The sequence below is a fragment of the Amblyomma mixtum genome, chromosome 10, assembly GCF_055824585.1.
Source record: "Amblyomma mixtum isolate Tamu chromosome 10, ASM5582458v1, whole genome shotgun sequence".
Classification (NCBI taxonomy): Eukaryota; Metazoa; Arthropoda; class Arachnida; order Ixodida; family Ixodidae; genus Amblyomma; species Amblyomma mixtum.
In genome coordinates, this window is record NC_143021.1 from 17,883,103 (window position 1) to 17,899,098 (window position 15,996).

Below are 15,996 nucleotides of genomic sequence, written 5' to 3' on the forward strand. Positions count from 1 at the left end.
TCATTGCAGCAATACAAGCATATCAAATCTGATATCTCTCACTCATCCCTCTATGTTTCAGTTTCAAGGGACCAAGTGTTGCGTGGAAGTCGTGCAAGTCACAAAGTTGCGTGCGACTTGAGCCAGCAACCAGGAGCAGGCTGGGAATTTGCGAATTGCCAGTGGTATTCGCTCAATCAAGCAGGCTATACTGTAAGTACAGTGTTTTCGGCATAGCATTTCTTTGCGCAGTATGCATTGAGCTTGAATAGAACAAGCTGTCAGTCTAGTTGGTGCTGATCATTTGTGGTGGACAGTGCTTAGAAAAACAGACTGGGGTCAGAAAGAAAAAAATATGAGGGCGCAGGTGCTGACTACAAATTTATTCCAGAATCACCCAAACACTGCATATATAACCAAAACACAGGCGCCAACAGGTGGCAGTTTTATGCACTCGTGGCAACAATAAGTGATATGACCAATAGTGGGAAAACAACACAAACTAGAAACAGAAAACCAGACTATAGAGCAGGGAAGGATGAAACCATACCAAGGTTAAAGGAATAGCTTTAAGCAAGTCATTTTTAAGACCACCAGCACGTGAAACAGTGGAACGGTTTGACCAAAATTTTTAAGTACTGGTCCGATAACACAGAACTAAAACACTACACGCAAACAGAGATCAAGGGTAGTGAAATAAAAGTAAAATGGCAAGAAAAAACATGCGGTGAAAAGAAAATGGTGATTGGGGAAGCAAACAAGAATTGGTCTACAAAGGTGAAGTGAGCTAAAAAACTGAAAGAATAAAAGGGGAATAACTGCGCATGAGCAACAAAGGAGACGCCAACAATTAACATGGCTAAAGGAGGAAGATGAGCTACTGTAAAAACGAGCGAGATAAAGAATGAAAAGATGAAATTCAATGAGTATGAAGGATAAAAGCAAACAAAAACGCGAAAATAGAGCATTTGGCAGAAATGTCAAGGCATGCAAGATGTTTATAAAACCAGGGCTAGGTCAAACAGATCCTGAAGAAAGGCAATCTTTTTTTCTGAGGTGTTCTCGCCCATTAATCCTGGAGCCTCCAAATCCCGGCCGCTCCCACCAGTTCGTCATGTCTGTTTATTCTGGTGCTCTTTTAACACAATGGCAGTTTTTCGAACATGGGTGGCATGGCTCTTTCAGTCACAGTTTTGGCAATGGACTTGCAGATTTCGAAGGACGTGGTTGTAGGCCAGTTGGTAGGACATCGTGAGGAGCAAAACCGCAAAACAGGATGGGACAAAGGCAGGCGAAACACAAGGCGGTACGACAACTGAACATTTATTAAAGAAATGAGTGCTCATATGGATCAGTTGCGCATGTAATCTGCAAACAATCGTTGCAAAAACAGCCTAGGGATGGAAACAGAAATTCTAATTGTTTCTGAAAAATGGACACAGAAGGCATGCTAACACACTTATCTGGCTTTGGCATGAGGAAGGCATCAGCCTTGAGAATTTGTCTTTCCAACTGGCCCTTTATTCATCCAATCATAATGTGCAGTTCAGTTTAGGATAACAGTCTTTAGAACTGCGACAGTGAACGAGCAGGCAAGGTCGTCCGGGCCTACCCGAGGAATGCTGATACTCTTGCAAGGGTATGTTTCACCATCTACCAATTTGGCCGGTATAAAATCGACCACAGCTGAGAGGAATCGTCTACACCACCCCGTTGCACATGGCACGAGGCATTAAAAAACGTAGCGCCAAAGGGTGTGTTGTACAACATTCCCCTCAGCTGTGGCCAGTTTTATATCGTCCAAAGTGGTAGATGTTTACACATTTGTTTGCAAGATCATGTGTGTTCCTTGAGTAGACCCGGAGGCATTTGCCATCCCACTCACTGTCTCATTTGTAGACTGCTATCCCAAACTTAACTGCACACAGATTATTGGAAGAAGAAAGGAGCAGTTGAAAAGAGAAATTGTCGAGGCTGTTGCCATCTTGCGGTCGGAGCCAGATAAGTGTGTCAGCACGCCTACTGTGTTCATTTTTCAGGAAAATTAGCGTTTATGTCTGTGTTTCCCCCGGTTGTTTTTGTTTCGTTTTTGAGCAGGTGATTGTCGTATTTGCTCAGCTCCATGGTTGCCATTGATTTTTTTGTCTCTTTACGATTGTTTGCAGATTACACACGCGACTTGTCTATATAAGCACTGCTGTTCTTCAATAAATTTCCAGTTGTCAGTACGGCCTTGTGTAGTCACCTGCCTCTGTGCGATCCAGTTTTGCGGTTAGGCTCTTCACGACTTGCAGATTCCTGAGAGATGTACCCGATAAATCAATCTTATGCTCCCTTATCCTTTCATTGATGCCAATGTATACCTTGCGGGAAGACAAAGGGATTGATTAAACGCCCTCCGCGCATGGCGCTAAGGGTTTTCTGTGCCGCGTGGTGCAGCGTCTTTTTTTTTCATTTAGGATTCCACAACTGCGATAGGTGCTAGGGGGTCAGAAAAGGCAATGTCTACTCCTGCTTTCTCTCCGATTTTCTTAAGGTTCTGTGAAATTGACCTTTACAAAATTCGAGAGATAGAGTACATGCTTCACCTTTGTGGCTCATGAGCGTTTTATTCCCCTTTTATCCTTTTTTTTAATTTTTAGCACTCTTCCCCTTCACTTCTTGCTCAATTCTCGTTTGCTTACCCAATCACCATTTTGCTTCTATTGCGTGTTTTTTCTTGCCATTTCTCCTTCATTTTTTTCACTACGTTGGTCTGTGTTTGTGCGTACGGGTTTTAGTTCCATTTTTTCAGACCAGTTCTTAAATATTCTTTTGGTCAAACCTATCCACTGTTGGCAGTCTTTTAAAAATGACGCTTATAAATTTTTCTCTCACCTTCTTCTGGTTTTATCCTTTGATGTGTCCTCTGGTTTTTGCTTCTAGCTTTTGTTGTTGTTCCACTACTCTTACCACTTCTTGTTACCACTAGTGCATAAATCGCTGCGTGTTGGTGCCTGTGGTGTGGGTATTCATGCACTATGTTGGCAATTCTGGAAAAAGTTGAAGTTCAGTGCCTGTGCCATCGTCTTTTCTGTTTCTGTCCCTTGTCTGTATGTCTGAGTGCTGTCAACCACAATCAGTGCATTGAGCTGACTGCTCTGCAGCTACCCATGTGTATGCAATGAAGTGGCTTCAAGAATAATGAAGTACACAAAAAAATTGATTGCTTAAAATTTCTGGTATGTTTTTTAGGAAAACATTTGGCATTTAAAGGGCTAAGAGTGCTCTGAAAACCTAGAAAAAATTATGTGCTTCTTGAGGCCTTTCCTCAAATTTCACATCACCTTGTAGCGTGATGCAAGACATTCAAGTTGTTACCCACAGTTTACTTTTTTGTTGCCCACTTATTGGCTGCCACCTTCTTTGGGAGGCAGTGTCATGGGGTTTGGAAGACAATCTGATTTCTGTGCGATGGCCTGAAGTGCAAGCTTTTGGATGTGGGGAGCAGGTTCACGGTGCCGACTTTTGGCTGTAACTACAGTTTGGCCATGACTGTTAGTCCTTTTCTGTGATGCAGTGTCATTTATGTAATGCATAATTTGATGATGAAGCAGTCTCAGGAGTTGCGGTGCTCACCTGTTGACTTCAAAGACACAGGATCGGTCCTGGCCGCGGCAGTCGCATTCTGATGGAGACAAAATGCTGGAAGCCTGTGTACTGTGCGATGTCAGTGCGCGTGAAAGAACCCCATGTGGATGAAATTATCAAAGCCCTTCACTATGGCATCCCTCATAGCCTGAGTCACATGGGACATTAAACCCCATAAACCCAACCCCATTTTACTACTTCTCAACTTCACCGCTGGCCTCTGCATGCCAGCGAAACCTCCCACAAGTTGACGAACGGCAGTTTTTTACACCATTCGTGGCAGTTTTTCATGCCATTCGTAAATGCCTACATAGACGCTACATCATTGGTGGCAAAGGTTGCCAGATGTGCAAGCGTTCCCGGTAGTTTTTCTCTTGCTTTCGTGACGCAGCTTGCAAAAGATGTTTTACTAGGCTAATAAACAGTGAGGTTCTTTGTGTTCTTAAGGTGGCGCAGCGTGATAAAACAGATATTTAATAGCCATGCCATAGTTTTTTGTAGCCAAAGTCAATTTTTCGCCTTATTCTCACCTTCATTTGCCGTTCATGCTTCCTCGAGGGATGGCGGTTAGAAGGAGGTCTCTAGAGCAGCTCCTCGTCTGAAGAAATGCCGAGTGGCATTCTTCAACCCTAACTGCCCATCAAATGGAAAAGCAGTTGTTTTCTCCACTCTACAGAGTGGAGACGGAGTGTCGAGTTGAGGCGCACTTCTGAATTCGGCGGTTAGCCTTTCATAGACAGCAGAGGTGCGCAATAAACTTAATTTGCTGTTAATCTTCCAGATAAACACTAAAACCTCCTCATTCCTCATCAATGCACACTCTATGTAAGGAACTTTGTCACTCCATTTGTCACCACTTTGATGCATGCCATCCCAAATTCAGGGGCTGTATAATTTTTGAAACTTTGTTGAAATTGCTTGAAAACCTTTGCAATTTCCTGCACCTCTCTCCTGTTTTTCCCCCAAGTGCCAAACCTACGCAGAGTGCAAGTGGGTTTTTAAACTCCAGCTAAATTTTGTTTTTCATCAAAGGGCTTTTCTCTCTACTGCTTTGCGGGGGTATCTGTAGTATAATATTGCCACGTATCATTGTAGCGTCCGTTCGTTCGCGCAAGGCCGCAGAAAATGGGTGTTATCACTTTTGTTCGTGACGCGAGAAGCCACCAGACTAATCTCGATTGATCGCAGCCAAGAAAGGCTGCATCTAGGTTTTTCCAGATTACTGTAGATGATCTTGTCCTGTTATCTCGAAGTTTCCTTGCCGGCTTTAAATTGAACGATGCCGCGAGCAGCGGACATTCGTAGTTCGACGACCGCCGAGCACGCCTGTTGCTTACGCCGCCGCCGAGTGATTCAGTTCTTTTGAGGGCGCAAGTCAGCCCAAATAAAGAGCTTCGTTTGCAAGTATTTCTGGTGTCTTCCTGACCGCTGAACTGCCGTCACTACAACGTGACATCTGGTGGAGGTGCTGGGTAGCCTCCCATGTTCCGGACACCCCCTACAAGTCGAGACGCCAGCCCTTTGAGTCATCTACCGCAGGACCTGAGTCCAGTCCACCGCGCAAGCCGACGCCTGCAAGGGGACGCACCTGAGTTCGGGACCCTGCCGGACCCTACCCGGAAGCGAAAGCAAGTACCAACGTCCATCATGACCTTGCCCCAGACGACCACTCCAATCATTCTGCAGCAGCCCCGGGTGCCACCAACCTTCGACGCTTCGCCTGGCGCCGACCCCGAGGAATGGCTGGAGCAGTTCGACCGTGTGGCTGTCTTCAACAACTGGGACGACGCCATGAAATTTAGGTACGTCTTCTTCGCCCTGGAGGGACCAGCAAGAGTCTGGTTCGAGAATGAGGAAGCCAGCCTTTCCAACTGGGAAACCTTCAAGGAACAGCTTCTGAAGACCTTCACAAACGTCGTGCGAAAGGAGAGAGCCCAGCAGCTGCTACAGTCTCGCATACAACACCCAAACGAGACCGTTGCAGTGTATACTGAGGAGATGAAGCGTCTCTTCCGGCGTGCCGACATGAACATGAAGGAAGAAGAGAAGGTGAAGCTGCTTATGCGAGGAGTTAAAGAGCAACTATTTGCCGGCCTCGTTCGCACCCCACCGAAAACCGTCGCTGAATTCGTAGAAGAGGCATCCACAATGGAGAAAACTCTCGACGCCCGAGCCCGCCAGTATGACCGCCAGCAGCGCTTTTTGTCAGCAAGCTGCATGGACACCGCTAACAATGCTAACCTGCGGGAGGTTATACGTGAAGTTGTGCGAGAGGAGCTCCGACGGTTGCTGCCAACGGGAACGCAGCCGCAACTTTCATCGCTTACTGACGTCATCCGGGACGAGGTTCAACAGGCCTTGGGTGTGACGCCGACACCCACGCAGCCTCTGCAGCCCCCAGCCATGACTTACGCCGCAGCTGTGCGCCGTCCTGCACCTCGACGACGGGACCCAAGCCCCTATCGCCCTCAGCCAGCTGCGTTGGACCGCCGCCCACTCGCCCCAACCCGCCCGTCCTACGAGCGACGCGCGCAGCCGAGGAAATGCGACGAGTGGAGAACTCCCGACCAGCGCCGCCCACTATGCTTCCACTGTGGCGAAGCCGGTCACGTCCTCCGGCACTGCCCATACAGAAGACTGGGCATCCGAGGGTTCTCTTACGACGCTCCACGACCCCGACCCGGCCAGCGACCAGCCGAAATCGAGGAGTTTTTACGTCGGGAAGAATACTCATCGCCGAGCCGCCTATCAAGTTCTCCGTCGCCATCGTCACCGCGCTAAGTATCTCCTAGCCGAGGCTACGCAGTGCGTGGACGCTCCCCCAGCCCCCGAAGGTTAAACTAAATGAATCAGCCTCTGGAGGTGAGGTTGCTTCTGAGCGCAAGAACTAAGATTCTCCATCGACGAAAACGCAAGACCATGCCTCAACTACGACGAGAACTACGACGAGAACTACGACGAGAACTACGACGGCAACTACGACGGCAACTACGACGACAACTACGACGACAACTACGACGACAACTACGACGACAACTACGACGACAACTACGACGAGAACCACGACGACAACTACGACGAGAACCACGACGAGAACCACGACGAGAACCACGACGAGAACCACGACGAGAACCACTACGAGAACCACGACGAGAACTATGACAACACCGACGACGACGATGACACGGCCAGACTTGAAGCTTTTTACCGCTGCCCTTAAACATTATTATGAACGCTAAAGGACTCGAAGTTTGCATTCTCCGTGTTTATTTTCATTTTAAAGCATCGAGGCGACGCTTCTCTGAGAGGGGGGTAATGCCACGTATCATTGTAGCGTCCGTTCGTTCGCGCAAGGCCGCAGAAAAGGGGTGTTATCACTTTTGTTCGTGACGCGAGAAGCCACCAGACTAATCTCGATTGATCGCAGCCAAGAAAGGCTGCATCTAGGTTTTTCCAGATTACTGTAGATGATCTTGTCCTGTTACCTCGAAGTTTCCTTGCCGGCTTTAAATTGAACGATGCCGCGAGCAGCGGACATTCGTAGTTCGACGACCGCCGAGCACGCCTGTTGCTTACGCCGCCGCCGAGTGATTCAGTTCTTTTGAGGGCGCAAGTCAGCCCAAATAAAGAGCTTCGTTTGCAAGTATTCCTGGTGTCTTCCTGACCGCTAAACTGCCGTCACTACAACGTGACAATATTATGCACCAGTGTGTGAAGCTTTGTTCCCAGGGCTATTAGCCCGAGGTAGTAATTTTAGAGCATTGCGTTGCGTTCTGAGCCTGGTTGTGTTTTGAGCCTCAGAGTTGTGCTGATTCCACGGAGAGAATCCAAGATGGCAGCCTGCAATGCAGCAGTGTATCCCAGTATTTCCCATGGGAACCGAGGTGGTTACATAATGGAATAAAATAATAGCAGGTGGCAGTGTGATGCTCGAGCACCAGAGCTCGAAACTAAACTATATCGATCAGTATATGTATACCTGTCTGGCAGGCATTAAAGTCTGGCTGCTTAGTCTCGACATTCAAGCAAAATTTGTGGGTGAACCGTTTGGCATGAATGTACCAGATGGTGTCACGATTCAGCCTGTCGTGCAGCATAAACTTACTAGTTAAGTTAGAGCCTATCTCGCAGCACGGATTCGAACTGACAACCTATGTTAGGAGTATTAATTCTCGTTATTCGATCACTGCCTCAGCATCTGCTCATTTTTTATATTCAACCACACTAACATTACTTATTACCCCATCTGTGCAGATTCCTTCTGGCACTATTTGAAGCTGAAGGGTTGCTCGGCTGAGGATCTCCAAAAGCGCCACAAGAAGGTCACGCGCTACCGGGCACAGAAGTGCTGTGACCTGCGGCGGTAAATAGCTGTTCAAGCCAATAGTCTCTTATTATATGCACGAATAGATTGGGTAAGCTCATGTGCTTAGAAAACTGGTAAACTAGACTGTATTTCCTAACTGTCTGTATGGTACACTTAGGCACTGGAATAACCTGCAAATCTGACTGGAATTTTCCTACTATAGTGAGATACTGCTTTACCTAAATTCTGCTTAAGGGTAGTCGACTACTCAGATAACGCACAGAAGATTATATTTATGAACCAGACTGTTAACAGCACTTATGGACCACATTAGCAGACAGATAAAAGCAAGGATCGGGAGTGTTTTGTAGTGCTCACGGGGCATTATTGAAGATAGCATCCTTGTGATTATTTTCTTGTCATCTAAAGTAAACGATCTTCCCTTTGCATTGATGTTTTGAGACTGTTCTGAGACCGCGCGGAGCCAGGCTTTTCAGCGTGGAAGAGGCGGCTTTAGACAAGGCAGGCGAGCGCTCGGTTCCTGCACGTTAAGTCGATGTCGGATGAATCTCGAAAAAATTATATGAACGACGCGCCAGGAATATGACTACTCCAACCCTTCGGAGATGTGCAGCGCACAGTATACGGCCGTGCCAGCGACATGTCTTTCTGTTCAAACTTTCTCTAGAACCGCTGTCACTACGCAAAAGCAGGTAGCAGTATCTATCTGTACTAAGAATTCGTATCTTAAAGGAAAAAAGAAAGCCCAATGTTCAGCTTTGTCACGATTTCTGCAGTGATGTGCGTTCTGTCGGCTAATAGTACACCGCTTGCGTGGTGTTGTAGGCCTAACCTGTGCTTTACTCAAGCTGTAGCGGGAAGGGCTTTTGAACTAGCCACCAGCGATCACAGAAATATCTACTCTTTTTACCGCCTCTACAATAACTTTATGGTGGTATGAACGTGCAGTTTATTTCCCCAACGTCTTCGTAAGTGAAGCGCACGGAAAAACGGGCCAGGCGGACCGCCTCGCACTGATGGATGCGAGTTGCATGCACGGACTCAGTCTGAGTCGTCGGCAGAACCGTCATTACAGGTCATGATGCACTTGGTCACACTTTTCATGGACGTCTACATCTTGATTTCTATCTGGAAACAGCTTGGTTTACCTCACTTCTGCCAATAAAGTGCTCTGCATGCCAATGTCTCTACTATTCCGGACGGTTCCCGCCAGCCATCGTATGAAGCGGGGTGTGCATATTCTTCACTTGTATAATTGAGGCTTTTAATGGATTATTCCTATGGGTTTATGTCGGGCCTGTGCCAATTTGACGTTAAATGTGGATCGTTGCATGAAAGGGGAATGCATAATCGAGATTCCACTGTAAGACTTTTGTAACATTTGCATGCATTTGTTTTGTATGCATACTATATATATCACTGTTCTTTTTCTTCACCTAGGACAGTCTGAACGAGAGAGACCTGCTGAAGAAAAATTCTGTATATATGTAAATTGTAAGACGGGGGTTTATTAACGGCACTGGGACCTTATTAAAGGAGCAGGGCGGCAACAGTCTGCGGTCAGCCAAAGCAAGCCCAAAGCACGCGCAGCGATGGCACTGCCGCCGCTGCACAGAATGTTCGTCGTCTTCTTTACAATTGCCCCCGGGGAGAAAAGGAGCCAACCTGGCGACTCAGGGCGCAGGCAGGACGGCTGGGTCGTAGAATGGCTTGAGGCGCTGGACGTGAACAGTCTCGCGTCCACGGCGGCGGCGATCAGAAGATGGGTGGAGAGGTTCGACAGTGTAATTAACGGGAGATGTGCGCTCCAGTACGCGGTATGGGCCATGGTACTTGACAAGAAATTTTGATGACAAACCCGGAGTATTTGTCGGAATCCAGAGCCACACAAGGGAGCCGTTGGCGAAGTGTGGTGTTGTTTGGCTGAGGTCGTGGCGGGATTTCTCTCTGCACTGGGTGTCAGTCGTGAGGGCACGGGCGATGCGGCGACAGTCTTCGGCGTGCTGGGCGGCTTCAGATAGAGGCGTATACTCGGAAGCATCGGGTTGGTACGGGAGAATTGTGTCGATGGTAGCAGAAGGGTGACGGCCGTAAAGGAGAAAGAAAGGAGAAAATCCGGTAGTGGACTGCGTTGCGGTATTGTACGCGTAGGTTATGTACGGAAGGACAAGATCCCAGTTTGACTGATCTGAGGAGACATACATAGACAACATATCACCGAGGGTACGATTAAAGCGCTCGGTGAGACCGGTGGTTTGCGGATGATATGCGGTGGTGGTTCGATGAATTATATTGCACTAGGTGAGCAGTGATTTCACAACATCCGACAAGAAGACGCGGCCTCGGTCGCTCAGCAGTTCGCGAGGGGCGCCGTGTCTAAGGATGAATCGGTTTAAAATAAACGAGGCCACCTCTGAGGCTGTAGCGGCTGGACGGGCTGCGGTTTCGGCATACCTTGTCAAATGGTCAACCGCGACGATAGCCCAACGGTTGCCGGCCGAAGTGTACGGGAGGGGACCGTATAAGTTAATGCCGACGCGGTCAAATGGGCGTGGCGGGCAAGGTAGCGGCTGCAATTCTCCAGCAGAACGATGAGGAGGTGGCTTGCGACGTTGACAGGTAAGGCATGACCGCACGTATTTGCGGATGAATGTGTACATGCCACGCCAATAATAGCGTAGTCGGATGCGATCGTAGGTCTTGAAAACTCCGACATGACCGCACTCCGGGTCAGCATGAAAATGGGCGCAGACTTCCGAGCGAAGGTGACGGGGAATAACTAGCAACCACTTGCGGCCGTCTGAGGTGTAGTTGCGGCGATAAAGGAGGTTATCACGTATTGAGAAATGGGAAGCATGGCGCCGAAGAGTGCGCGAAGGCGAACCAGCCGTAGGGTTGGTGAGGAAGTCAATAAGAGAAGAGATCCATGGGTCGGCACGCTGCGAGGAAGGCATGGCACTGATGTGAAGCAGCGGTGAGGAGGCAGCGAAGGCGGAAAGGCTGGAAATATAGGCTGGAAGTGGGCAGCGGGATAGAGCATCGGCGTCTTGATGTTTGCGGCCAGTACGATACACGACGCGGATATCGTACTCCTGGAGGCGAAGGGCCCACCTCGCGAGGCGACCGGATGGATCTTTCAGAGAGGAAACCCAGCATAGCGCATGGTGGTCGGTCACGACTTCAAACGGGCGGCCGTAGAGGTAAGGGCGGAACTTGGTAAGGGCCCAAACTATCGCCAGACACTCTTTTTCAGTGACCGAGTAATTAGATTCAGCCTTTGTTATCCTGCGGCTGGCATAGGCAACGACGTATTCGATGAAGCCAGATTTGCGCTGTGCGAGTACGGCGCCGATGTCTACCCCACTGGCGTCAGTATGGACCTCGGAAGGTGCGTTTGGGTCGAAATGGCGCAGTATCGGCGGTGCGGTGAGGATACGGCGCAAAGAATCGAAGGCGTCGTCACAAACTTGGGACCACTGAGAAAGATCGGAACTGCCGGACAGAAGTTGTGTCAAAGGTGCAGCAATTTAGGCAAAGTTCGGTATAAACCTACGGAAGGAGCACAGACCCAGGAAGCTGCGCAGATCTTTGATAGAAGTAGGTCGAGGAAACGCAGCCACAGCACGAAGTTTAGCCGGGTCCGGACGGACACCGTCCTTAGAGACAACATGGCCTAAAATGGCAAGTTGGCGGGCGGCAAAATGACACTGCTTTAAGTTGAGCTGAAGGCCGGCGTCAGAGAGGCAGGTCAGAACGTGTTTCAGTCGGGGGAGGTGAGTGTCAAAGTCAGGCGAAAACGCGACGATGTCGTCGAGGTAACAGAGGCAGGTCTTCCACAGGTCTTTCAGGATCTGCTTTATCTTGTCAGCTTCCGGCATGCTGACGTTCACTCGGTTGCAGAGGGCGATTACATCTTCTATGTAGCTAGTGAAGCTTTCGCCGACCTGCTGCGACCGTTCACGCAAGCGCTGTTCGGCGCGGAGTTGTCTGACGGCTGGGCGACCAAACACTTCGGGGAACTTCGTCTTGAAGGCCGACCAAGTTCCGACGTCCCCTTCATGGTTGCGGTACCATAAATTGGCGACACCGGTAAGATAAAAAATGACATTGTTTAGCTTAGTCTCGTCGTCCCATTTGTTATAGAGACTCACACGTTCGTAAGACGCGATCCAATCTTCCACGTCCTGCTCATCTGTTCCGCTGAAGACAGCCGGGTCCCGCTGGCGAAGGGAGCCGGCACAGATGCCAGTCGGTGGGCCTGCTTGCACGGCTTGATTTTGGGTGTCCACAGGCATAGCAGGTGGTGGAAGAGTGCGGTTACGGAGCTCCAGAGCCGATATCGTTACCCAGCACCTCCACCAAATGTAAGACGGGGGTTTATTAAAGGCACTGGGACCTTATTAAAGGAGCAGGGCGGCAACAGTCTTCGGTCAGCCAAAGCGAGCCCAAAGCACGCGCAGCGATGGCACTGCCGCCGCTGCACAGAATGTTCGTCTTCTTCTTTACAAAATAAATAGTTGATTTGCTCCAAGTGAGGTGTTTTTGTGTCTGGCTGTACTGCAGAAATGCATGGAATGTTCAGAGTCAGACTGATGCTCTGTAGCTTCATATTAATTGACAAATAAAGCGTACTTGGTAATGACTACAGGAATACAACACACTACAGAAATGCACTACAGAAGACAGACTGCAGAGGTACGACACCACAGAAGACAACTACAGAATTACGTCACTACAGAAGACAGACTACAGAAATACTACACTACAGAAGACAGACTACAGAAACACTACACTACAGAAGACAGACTACAGAAATACGACACTACAGACTACAGAAGACAGACTACACAATTACTACATGCCCAAAATACGACAGACTACAGAAGTTTTCTGTCGTAAATTCCTGTTGTGCTCTTTGATTGGAATAAGCTTTTGACAGTTCTGTAATACGGCCCCAGGTGTGGGTAGTGACGTCACTTGCTCCTAGTGCTTGCGCATTATGGTCGTGCAAGAGCACGCAAAACGGCGAGACATTGGGCACTGTAGCTCACGCAACAAAAAATTCCGAGGCACTTTAACTGTCTAAAGTGTGTAGAGGTGGAAGCGTTTTCCGCACCACTTTGCCTATGTGACACTGGTGATGTCACCACTGGATGACGTCACACATAAGTGATGAAGTAATTACTGACTAATTACCGATTAATAACTAAATACTAATTAACTGCTCATTAATGACTTAAGCTTCGTTTTTAGGAGTGGAACGCGACAGCGTGTTGTAGCGCTCCCAGGCAGTCCAGGGAACGCCACAACCCGTTCTGCGCGAGGCCTTGCCTTTTGAACGCGACGCTTTTTGAGGAAACGAAATTGTGCAGTAATTCTCTGTCATCTCGGTGGACACTCCAACCGCACCGCAAAGGAATGGAGTAACGCCACCACTCGTTTCTGCGCGAAGCTACCGGCGCTTGTATGCCGGTCCTGTAGGAGGGCTTAGAGAGTCTTGTTAAATCTCGTGTGGTGCCCGGATGCTCTCGTTTCAGCTCCGGGATGTGTGGAATTCAGTTCCCGGATGAGTGAAATTCAGTGCCCGGATGTTGGCTCTCGGTCTCGGCGTGACGTCACCACACTGCCGACAACGGGAGCTAAAAGCATTTCATGCTTAATAGTCGGAGTGTAAAACGTAGAACGCGCCAACGCCAATCAACACAATGAGCATAATGAACGCCGACGGCCTACGGCTCAGCGCCGCGTTTTTGATACAACGCTGTTAATCCTGCAGCCCACATCTCTTTCTCATCACCCTACATACATATAAGCACGATTAAGGCGTCCACTCAGCAAGGGAGCCAATATGCTCACTTCCTTTCCTTGAAATGGTCGAAGCGTATAACGTCAACGCCAACGCCACTGAACGTAAGGAACGCCGATGGCCTATGGCTTCGGCGCCCCGTTTCTGGCACAACATTTTCAATGCCAACGCATGCAGCGCACACCTGTCACTACCACCACTTACCTTAAAGCATGGTTGAGGTGTGCGCTGCTCGAAGAGGGCAGTCATGCATCTTCCCTCTGGTTCAGGTGTCCTGCCACCATCCCAAAGCCACTCTGGACCATATCCTCAATCTGAGGCCCGAGCCCGGCCTGGGCCCATGACCTCAAGCCCGAGCCCGGCCCAGGCCCGCGGCTTTAAGCCCGGGCCCTCTAAATTATCGCTCTAGCGAGCCCGGCCCGGCCCGTGAATGCCGGAGTGAAGCCCAGCCCGGACCCGGCACGGCCCGTTTCACAGTAACGCTTGAGGTATACTGCTCACTCTGAGCAAGTAGACTGCTACTACACCGATAAGGAACTGGCCGACAAAAGTCTGAAACCGCAGTTTGGCTTCCAGAAAGTTGGTTCTTTTTAACCCAGAAGGAAGTGATTAAGAGTAGTGCTCACCAGGCCCGTCTTTTGGAGAGTGATCTCGTGTAGGTGGGCAACGATAAACTCGGAAGTTCCGAGTGCTAAATAAAAAGGGCGCATACACGCGTAGTAGTCCACTTCATTCATTCATTCATTCATTCATTCATTCATTCATTCATTCATTCATTCATTCATTCATTCATTCATTCATTCATTCATTCATTCATTCATTCATTCATTCATTCATTCATTTTATTTCTACTTTTGCCATACAAATTACCAAAACACTGACTGAACCCATAGCCAGAGGCTAGTGTGGGGTTCAGAAACAAAATATATCAAGGCAATGACACAGCACTTGTGAAAAATGAACAGCACAAAATCACGGCGAAAGACCCAAATACATCATACAACAAGGAAAAAATAAAATAATGTGCATTTTACAGCAGAAGGAAAAAAAAATCTTTCATGAACAACATGGTACAACAGACACAAACCGAAGACAATTGTCACATATGTCAAATAAGGCTCATAAAGTATGTTCGCAATGCTCTATTTGTTTCATGAGACTGTTTTATTTCTGGGGGTAAAGCATTCCAAACCTTGGCTCCTGAAAACTGCACCAATCTTTCGCTGTAAACGTTATAATTCGGTGGTAGATTAAAGTTACATGTGTAAGGTTTCTTGTGAGTCGAGAAGATGAGCGAAACAGGGAGGCATTGAAAGGTTGATTATATTTGACTATGTTGTTTACACACACCGCTATCTTTAAAGAGCGCAAAAGGTCAAAAGGAAGGATATTTAATAACTGGAAAAGTGGTTTACTTGGCTCGGTATACTTGCTTTGTGTTACAATTCGGATAGCCCGTTTTTGTAATCGCCGGATAGGATCAAGGTAAGTATTGTATGTCAAACCCCATGATTCTATACAGTATGTTAAATGACTATTAATAAGTGCAAAATAAACGGTACGCAGTGTTTGTGTGTTAAAACAATCGCGGGCCTGTAGTAAGCGGGCCGTTCCCCCATGATTTTATCAGTTATATTCTGCCGCCCGCGAAGTATAAAAATTGAAGCTGCCTTGCAAGCAGTAGGATGACATTTTTTAGTGAGCGTGATCTCACAGGTTGATCTCATAGCCGAAATGGTCGCCGTTCAGCAGAAACGACAAGCTAAAAGGCTTGAGTTCACGGTATGTGTTTGAAGACTATAAGCGCCCTAACTAATATGTTCTTCCCGAATGCATTTCTAATAGTGTATAGGTATGTTTTGGGATGACGAACGATAAATGGCCAATAAAGGCCGGTTGAATTTTACTCTTACTGTAACGCGGTGTGGAAATAAGAAAATAAATATGTCAATGAATAAAGATTAGTTTTTTTCTGAACGCGTACTATAACTCATAGCTCATCCGTGTCGCTGCTTCATTGGCGCTGTTGTGTACTCCACTCTGCAATAGTGAATGAAAAGCCGGACACCAGCCGTTTCTGTACGGACACAAGCCCGGCTCGGGCCCGCAGCTTTAAGCCCAAGCCCGGCCCGGGCCCGGCAAAACAAATCATGTCCCGGCCCACGGGCCGGGCCCGGGCTTTCGGGCTGGCCCGAGCCCGTGTAGTGCATTATACCCTGGTGGAAAAAAACAGCGCTAACTAAGACAGAAAACA

The 15,996-nt window shown here is 48.3% G+C and overlaps 1 long non-coding RNA gene across 2 annotated transcripts in view; it reads left to right on the top strand.

Annotated features, from left to right (window-relative positions):
- The window catches only part of LOC149325250 (uncharacterized), a 75,684-nt gene extending 66,131 nt beyond the window's left edge, over positions 1-9,553 (top strand). Inside the window, exons 2-4 of one of the 2 annotated variants that reach the window (XR_016286595.1) lie at positions 62-192; positions 7,864-7,972; positions 9,377-9,553. This is a non-coding gene — a long non-coding RNA (uncharacterized LOC149325250). The remainder of the gene's footprint in view (positions 1-61; positions 193-7,863; positions 7,973-9,376) is intronic. The other variant, XR_016286596.1, reaches the window with a different exon arrangement.
- The last annotated feature ends 6,443 nt before the right edge of the window (positions 9,554-15,996 follow it).